Source organism: Akebia trifoliata, chromosome 12 (assembly GCF_017979445.1).
Source record: "Akebia trifoliata isolate Shusen 1 chromosome 12, ASM1797944v1, whole genome shotgun sequence".
Lineage (NCBI taxonomy): Eukaryota > Viridiplantae > Streptophyta > Magnoliopsida > Ranunculales > Lardizabalaceae > Akebia > Akebia trifoliata.
Window position 1 is genome coordinate 6,248,643 of NC_141386.1, and position 8,958 is coordinate 6,257,600.

The window sequence follows — 8,958 nt, forward strand, 5'->3', positions numbered from 1 at the left end:
TGTTTTTGAATTCATGTAAGTGATCTCAAAATTTTTATTTATATATTAATTTCAAAGTTTTGGTTTATACATTGATCAGATTTTCGTTTTGAGTTTATGTATTAATCTCAGATTTTCAATTTGAACATTGGTTAAATTTTCGTTTTGAGTTCATGTAATTGATTTTAGATTTTTGGTTTATATATTGATATCAGATTTTCAGTTTATGTATTGATACCAGATTTTCGTTTTGAGTTCATGTATTGATCTCAAATTTTTGGTTTATGTATTGATCTCAGACTTTCGATTTGAGTTCATGTATTAATCTTAAATTTTTGGTTTATACATTGATCAGATTTTCATTTTGCATTCATGTAGTGATATCAGATTTTCAATTTATGTATTGATCTCAATTTTCGATCTTGAATTCATAATATTGATTTTCGATTTTCGATTTTAACATTTATCTAAAATTTTAGGTTTTTGGATCCATAATATTGATTAAAGATTTTATGGTTTATAATTTATACTATTAGATTTAAATTTTATTTTGAAATCATGCATAATAGATAATATGTTACGTTTATGTTCTTTTAAATAAGTTTCCATGATAAAAGTTTTGTGCAATGTTATTTTATTCAAACTTTTAAAAATAATTCAAAGATCTAGTAAATATTATTGAACAATTTAGATGTACATAAATTCTATTAATTTTGTCGTCACCAAAGTAATCTGAATTAGTAAAATTTATGGAATATCTAATTTTATTAAATTTGGTTATCGAGGTAATATTAAAGAGCAATAATATTTACAATTACATACTTAATTAGGTAAATGTGATTCGTTTAAAGGAGAATTTCACTTAACTAATTGAAATCTGGGTAAGATAATATAATTTACATGAATTTAAGAGAATTTCGATTAAATACTTAAAAATAACAAAACTGACTAAATAAATTATATAAATTATGTTAGCCTTATAGGATAAATAAATTAATCATTATCCTAAAATGAACGAATAATAAATAAATCTAGTTAAACCCAAATGATAAATTTAGGTGATATTAATGAGTTTATCGTTTTCAAATAAAACTCAAAACACTTATTAGAGCATTATCCTTATTTTATTTCAAATCTTGATTCATTGCTCTCTTATGTATTTATCGTTACAATCCTTATTGAATTCAATTTTTTGAAATGATATGCGCACATCTAATTCACTCTAGGTTTTTAGGATCTTGACCTAGCGCTCATTTCTACAAAACTTGCGGACCTCACTAAAAGTTATACGGTAAAGCAAGAAAACTTGCTTTTCGTTAGGAAAATATCAAATATGCTTAATTTGATGTTTATAAGGATGACGACCGTTAACAACATCAAGACATCCCTACCTCCGACTGACAGTGCATAGGAGTTATAAAAAGAAAATAACTTCTTGAGATCATATGCATTGACATTTATTGACCTTTTTTCACTGCATATTTAAATGGAGAAAAATACTTCATCACCTTTATAAACGATCTCTTTAGTTTGAATATGCCTATCTGATTTATAAAAAATCTCAATCTGTAGATATTTTCCAGATATTCATAATTGAGATAGAAAGAAAGACAGATAGGATGGTTAAAATAGTTAGGTCAGATAAATGAGGTGAATACTATAGTAGATTTAATGAATTGGGTCAGAATCCTAGCCCTTTTACCAAACTCTTAGAAAAATTATGTATTTATGTACAATATACAATGCCTAGAACTCCTCAAAAGAATGGTGTAACTGCAAGGTGTAATCGTACACTTATGAATATGGTTAAGAGTATGTTGAGTCACTCAATAATTCTAGAATTCTTGTGAAGAGAAGCATTAAAGACCACAATATACATTTTAAACAAGATTCTTAGTAAGGCTGTACCTAAGACTCTATTCAAGTTGTGGATAGGTAGAAAACCTAGTTTAAGACACTCACATATTTAGGACTGTCCAACGAAAGTAATGATTTACAACCCATAGGAAATGATATTAGATTCTAAGACCATTTCGGGATATTTCATTGGTTATTTAGAAAAGTCTAAAGGATATAAATTCTATTGCCCTAACCATAGTACGAGAATAGTTGAAATTGAAAACGCTAGATTCCTAGAAAATGATGAGATTAGTGGGAATGTAGAATCACGCAAAATAACTTTCAAAGAAATAAGAGTGGATATCCTACCACATTTTAATCTTCAATAGATTATTATTCTCAAGATGTTCAATAACTTGAGGAGAACGAACAACAGTTAGAGCAAGTTTTTTTTTATCGGTTAAATAAAAGGACCAACGCGACCGATAAAAAGAAGATATTTGAAAATTCACCACTGGTAATTTTGGAAAGATATATTAAAATTAAAAGACCTATCATTTCAGATTATTATGTAGTGTATCTATAAGAATTTGATATTGAAATTGGGATAAATAAATATTCGATTACGTTTTCAAAATCAATGAGAAGTAATGCTTTTACCAAGTGGATAAATGTTATGAAAGAAGAGTTAAAATCTATGGACTTGAACCGTATTTGGGATTTTGTCGAATTACCTCTTAAAAGTAAGAAAGTCAGCTGTAAATGGATCTTCAACATCAAACATGACACAAAAGACAATGTCAAATAATTTAAAACCAAACTTGTAACCAAAGGTTTTATTCAAAAGAAAGGTATCGATTACACTGAGACTTATCTCTAGTTTCAAAGAAAAACTCACTTAAAATCATTATGGCATTGATGTCTCGTTATGATTTGGTGTTATATCAGATGGATGTGAAAATAATTTTCTTGAATGAAAGTTTGGATGAAAAAATCTACATGAAGCAATCAAAGAAATTCACAGAAAAGAAAAAGAAAAATTTAACCTACAAACTTAAGAAATCTATTTATAGGGTCAAACAAGTTTCAAGACAATAATATCTAAAGTTTAATGATACCATTATCCCCTTTGGATTTAAGGAAAACACTGTTGACCAGTGTATATATCTGAAGATCAATGAGAGCAAATTTATTATGTTGTTCGTGTATGTAGATGATATTCTATTAGCTAGTAGTGATTTTGGCGTGTTGTACGAAACTAAGAATTATCTCGCTAAGAACTTTAAGATGGTTGATACTGGTAAGGCAACATATGTCATTGGCACAGAAATCCTTAGGAATCGATCTCAAGTATTATTAGGGTTATCTTAGAAATGTTATATTAATAGAATTTTAGAGAGATATAATATGTAATCTTATTCTATTAGTGACATGCCTATCAAGAAAGGAGACGAGTTCAGCTTGATCCAATGTCTGCAGAATGATTTAGAAAGGGAACCAATAAAAAATATTCCATACGCTTCAGCTAGTGGGAGTTTGATGTACGCTCAAACATGTACCAAACTGAATATTAATTTTGTAGTTGGAATGCTAGACAGATATCAAAATAACCTAATAATAGATCATTGAAAAGTTTCAAAAAAGGTTATGAGGTATATACAAGGGACAAATGACTGTATGCTCACTTATAAGAGATTAGATCATCTAGAAGTGATCAAGTACTCGGATTTAGATTTTACTGGATGTTCTAATAGTAAAAAGTCTACATCAGATTTTGTATTTCTATTAATAAGAGAAACCATCTTGTGGAGGAACGTGATTTAGAACATTATTGCTTCATCTACAATGGAGGCTAAATTCGTGACCTGCTTTGAGGCCACAAGTCATGCTCTATGGTTGCAAAATTTTATCTTAGGACTTGGAGTTGTCCATTCTATAGTCAGGCCACTGAAGATATATTGTGATAATACTGCAGTTGTATTCTTTTATAAGAATGGAAAGTACTCGAATAATGCAAAACACATGGAGGTCAAGTATTTGATGATTAGAGAAAGAGTTCAGAAACAGTTAGTGTTAGTAGAGAACATTAGTACCACTCAAATGATAACCGATTCATTAACAAATAGATTATCACCAAAGACTTACAAAGAATATGTTATTAGGATGGGTATTTTGAGAAATTCTTTTATGTATTTGGAATAAATTATTCTAAAGTACTTATGTAATTGACATTAACATTAGTAATAAATAAAGTTTGTTTTTACTTATTTCCTGTTTTCATTTATATTATGTATATTTTATTTGGATTTAAATAATACAAGAAATGTCTTGACAAGACAAATGACAGTGATACAATTAAAAATTATATAAGAAAATGTATTGATAACGTGGTATATGGAAAGAAGTGTGACATAGATGACATACAACCACCATGACTCACATTAATATCTAATTGAAATATGACATTATATAATGTAATTTAATATTTGGCATACTGACAAGTTCTTTTAATTCGTGATTGCGTATAAAAATGTTTTGTTTATAAAATCCTAAATTGAGTCTTTTCAAATAGTTTTAAAAATTCACTTTTGCACAATTGGTCAAATGGGCCAAGTGGGAGAACGTTAAAATTAAATAAATCGTATGGCTCATTGACCTCACAGTTTGATGTTTTAATTGCACAAGAATTGTATAATGATAATAAATATCAATATTGAAAAGAAACCCAATATCGTTGGAATTAGAAAGTATTCTTTTAAGGTTAGTAGGAAATCTTGATGAATAAGAATCTTACTAAAAAAAGAATACTAGGTTCTCAATCTTTATCTATAAAAGATGATCAACAACTCTCATAATAGAGAGTAGAAAACGCACATAAAGAAGAGAATTCTAAAATAGTGATATCCATCAATCACTAGAACCCTAGCCATTTCATAAAGATAGGAATAAGAAGTTAAGTCTAGAACTAAAAGATTTGTACGACTTGGATTCAAGCACTTCGACAAGCACGTGGATTGCAAAAGCACAAGTGTAGTTTAAATAACTACATTTACCTCCCTTATAGTTATCTGAAGGGTTCATTTACCCCTTTCGTTTATTTCATGTCAACTAAACAGTTAAAATATGATAAAAAAAATTATTTATAAAGATCATTTTAGTTTTTCAAAATGTATTCTTTTTATAAAAATAGTATTTCGGTGAAAAAATAGGTTTACTTGTGAATGCACATTTATATAGTTTTAAATTTTTTTTTTTTTTTTTTTGTATATAAAAGATAAAATGAGAGGGTAAAATAGTAAAATAACATCAAAATTTTAACACCAATTGTCAAAGGGGAGGTCATTGCAATTGATAAAATATCAGGGGATCATAATGGAATTTTGTCAAACCATAGGGGGTCAAAGTGTAATTTACCCTTAAATTTATTACAAACATAATTTATCTCTGGTAGGAAGTAGGAACTATTTTTAAAATCTTATTAGGTTCATGTAATTGATCACTTAAGAATGAATCATATATCTAACTACAACTTTTGAGGGATCTACTTTTTTGCCTTTCCTCTTCATCCTTTCTAACTTTACTATATTTCTTCTTTTACTCATTTTACCCATTTTATTGTTTTCCATATATATATATGGGTTGAGATCAGTTGACTCCTAAGAATGATTTATTAAAAAAAACACATAATCCTAACGTGAAATTTTGACAATATTCCACTATTCTAAACCACTTTTGATGGAGTTAGAAGTTTCAGAATGGGTTGATTTTCTCATCACCATAGAAATCATCATTACAAAAAATCAAATGTATTTCGAAAACTTTAATTTAAATATGGTTTAGAAAATGGTGCTCCACAATTCTTTAACTTATAAACTACGGTTAGAAGTTTAAGAATTGTGTGATTTTTTGTGAGGATGTTCTCCTCACCATAGAGATCATTTTTACAAAAAATCCGACCATTATGTAACTTTTAACAATATAGGACAAAACTCTTTGACTATGTTTTTGGCTCTGAAATCTAACTTTAGGCACAAAAGAAGTCCTACTTGGTCCAAACCTAATTGTTGAATGTCCAATCATACCTTGGCCAAGGAGCCTCTAAATCTATAATGATGCCCAATGAGCCTCTAGTCCTAGTGATCAAGCTCTTTATTTATTTTTGAACCTTTGAATCCTTTTTTATCAAACTCATCTTTTCCCATAGAGGTCCAATCTCATTTTTATTAGAATCCATTAATTTTAGGACTAACCTAAATTGATCATGTCCCACTGAGGCCCATTTGAGTTGAATTACTTGCTTTTTCTACTCACAACTCTCACCTACAAGATGGAGGCCTTCAAAGATTCAGCAACATATAAATTGAAATTGGCATGTGTGGAGACTCTTATTGATCTTTAATCACCATGAGTTTGAGGAAGTGTATTAGAGTATTAGGTTTTGAAACATTAATTATAATAAGGTATATTGTGCTACACTATATCACATACAACTTATTCTTAGATGGCCAATTAAAAGAACCCTAATAAGATTTATAAAAAAAAATCCTATCCAAAAGAAGTTCTATCCCTAATAAATCTAATTTAATCCCAATCACCATGAGTTTGAGGTAGGGTGTTAAAGTATTAGGTTATGAAGCAATGAGGTGTATTATGCTACACTGTATCTTATCGGATTATATTTAATTATTACTTGTGAGTTTGAGGTAGGGTGTTAAAGTATTAGGTTATGAATCAATGAGGTGTATTATGCTACACTGTATCTTATTGGACTATATTTAATTATTACTTGTGAAAGATAGGATTCCATTAGATTTATTATGGATAGAAGTTATTTTTCTATAGGATTTATTTTATATATAAATCTTATTAGAGTTTCTAAAGTTTGACTACCTAAGAATACACCTATACCTAATTTTCTCACACCTAAATGGCATGGGCCTCTATTTATAGGGGACAAGAGGTAACTTAAGTAATTGTCTTATACCCTTCCCTTGTTGTTTGTTGTGGTAGGTGAGAGTTTTCTAAAGGCCCCCCTTGAATTATTAGGCTCACCAGTAGTTCATTTGATGTTGTTTAGTGTCAACACTTGTTCATGGCAAGTCAAATACTATACTTGAGCCAGTTGTGTCAATTAGTCTAACTTCTTCATCCTTAGGTATCCATCCTAGGTACACTACTTTCTAATCATACCTCATCAAGAGAGGTCGTGCATGACTTGTACCCATTATAAGTTCTCCTAGAAATAATTGGCAATGCCTACATCATCTTTGCTAAATTATCTAGTTCTAGTTGGCAATGCCAATATTACCATCTACAAAAACATATAATCTGCATTTTCGAAATGCAAGTTTGTACAAAAATCACCTTCAATGGTCTCGCCTCAATTTTAATGAGCTAGAGACAAACCTCATAAACAAATACCCCTTACCCCTAATAGATTACAATGATTTGATAGATGGGGTCATCTCTTATATATATATATGTTCAACACCCAATCATTTACCCAACAATTTGTCCAGTATGTTTTGTCTTACATGGGTTAGAAGTTTTGGAATAGGCTGATTGGTGATGATGATCTCTACGGTTAGAAGATCATCTTCACCAAAAATCAGTCCATTCCAAAACTTCTAACCCCATGTTTACAATTTGAAAAATCATGGATCGTCTATTTCTTGTAAACCATTTGTGATCGGACTAGAAGTTTTGCAATGGGCTAATTTTTGGTGAGGATGATCCCCTCACCATAGAGATCATCCTCATCAAAAATCAACCTATTCCAAAACTTCTAACCCAGGTAGGACAAAACATGTTGGACAAATTGTTGGGTAAATGGTTGGGTGCCGAACGGGACCCATATATATATATATATGGTTAGAATTAGGAGACAACCTTATTTTGATAATTTCCTTTGATAATTTTTTTCATGTATGTGTTGTAAATTTTAAAATAGGCCGATTTTTTTCCTTTGTTTTTGTGAGGATGATCTCTTCGCCTTAGAGATCATCATCTTTAAAAAAAATTAGTTCATTTCAAAACTTCTAACCCATACAAGACAAATGGTCGCCAAGGAAGTTATCAAAATAAAATATATCCATATACTAAATCACAACAATGCCCCTCCAACTTTATTCTCTTTTCTTTTCTATCCCCTTCCACAAATTCCCTTTCAGTTTAATATTTTATTTTTGAAAAATTATGAAAAAAAAGGATTTATATTTTAATTAATTACAAAAAGATAATAATTTTTAGAAAATTACAATAAATGATTGAACATTGTACTATCCAACGTTTTTGGAAAATTACTAAATAGTTCGGCATTTTATGCTTTCATATTCCCATATTTATCTAAAATATTATTTTATTAAGAGACGCTTTCCTTCCTATCTTTGTAAACTTTCAAATCTTACTAAAGGTCATTAAGCTCAAATGGATTGCCTAATTATTAGCAATCCAACACCACAAACCTCTAGATTTCATGGAAAAACTCAAATTCAAATATAGAAAACTCAAAAAAATAATTTTTTTTTAGGCTTAATCGAAGGTTTTGAAAATAGATGGTTATCGAACTCCCCCATTTAAAATTAAAATTTAATGGTGAAAAATAATTTGTTTTAAGTTCATAGAATTCCATTTCTGTGGGATCAGTTCATATTTTTTATGCCACAAGGTGAGCTCAACGACCCTTTGTGAGATTTTAAATCTTTCTAAGTGAGTATGGCTAATTTCTATCCTAATACACATTGGATGCATCGGTTCAGTTATGTATGGGCATTTTTGGCATTTCAAAATATATGAAAACATGAGATATTTGGCTTGTGGTGAGGACAATCCAACGTTTGAAAAATAGACCTTCGTAATTTTTTTTTTAAATACTATCTTTTTAATAAATAATTAGAAAATCAACCTTATTTTGATAATTTTCCCTATTATTTTTTCTCTTTTTTTATTAATACCCTTCCAATTTTATCGTCTTTTCTCTTCTACCCATTAACCCCAGAGAAGTAAAGAAGAACAAAATTTGATTGGTTCGCTTTTAGATTTTCAATGAATTACAATCAACCCTAATAGAATTTATATAGAGGAACAAATCTAACAACAAATCTAATAGATCTAACTAGATTCCTTATTATAAGGATTCTA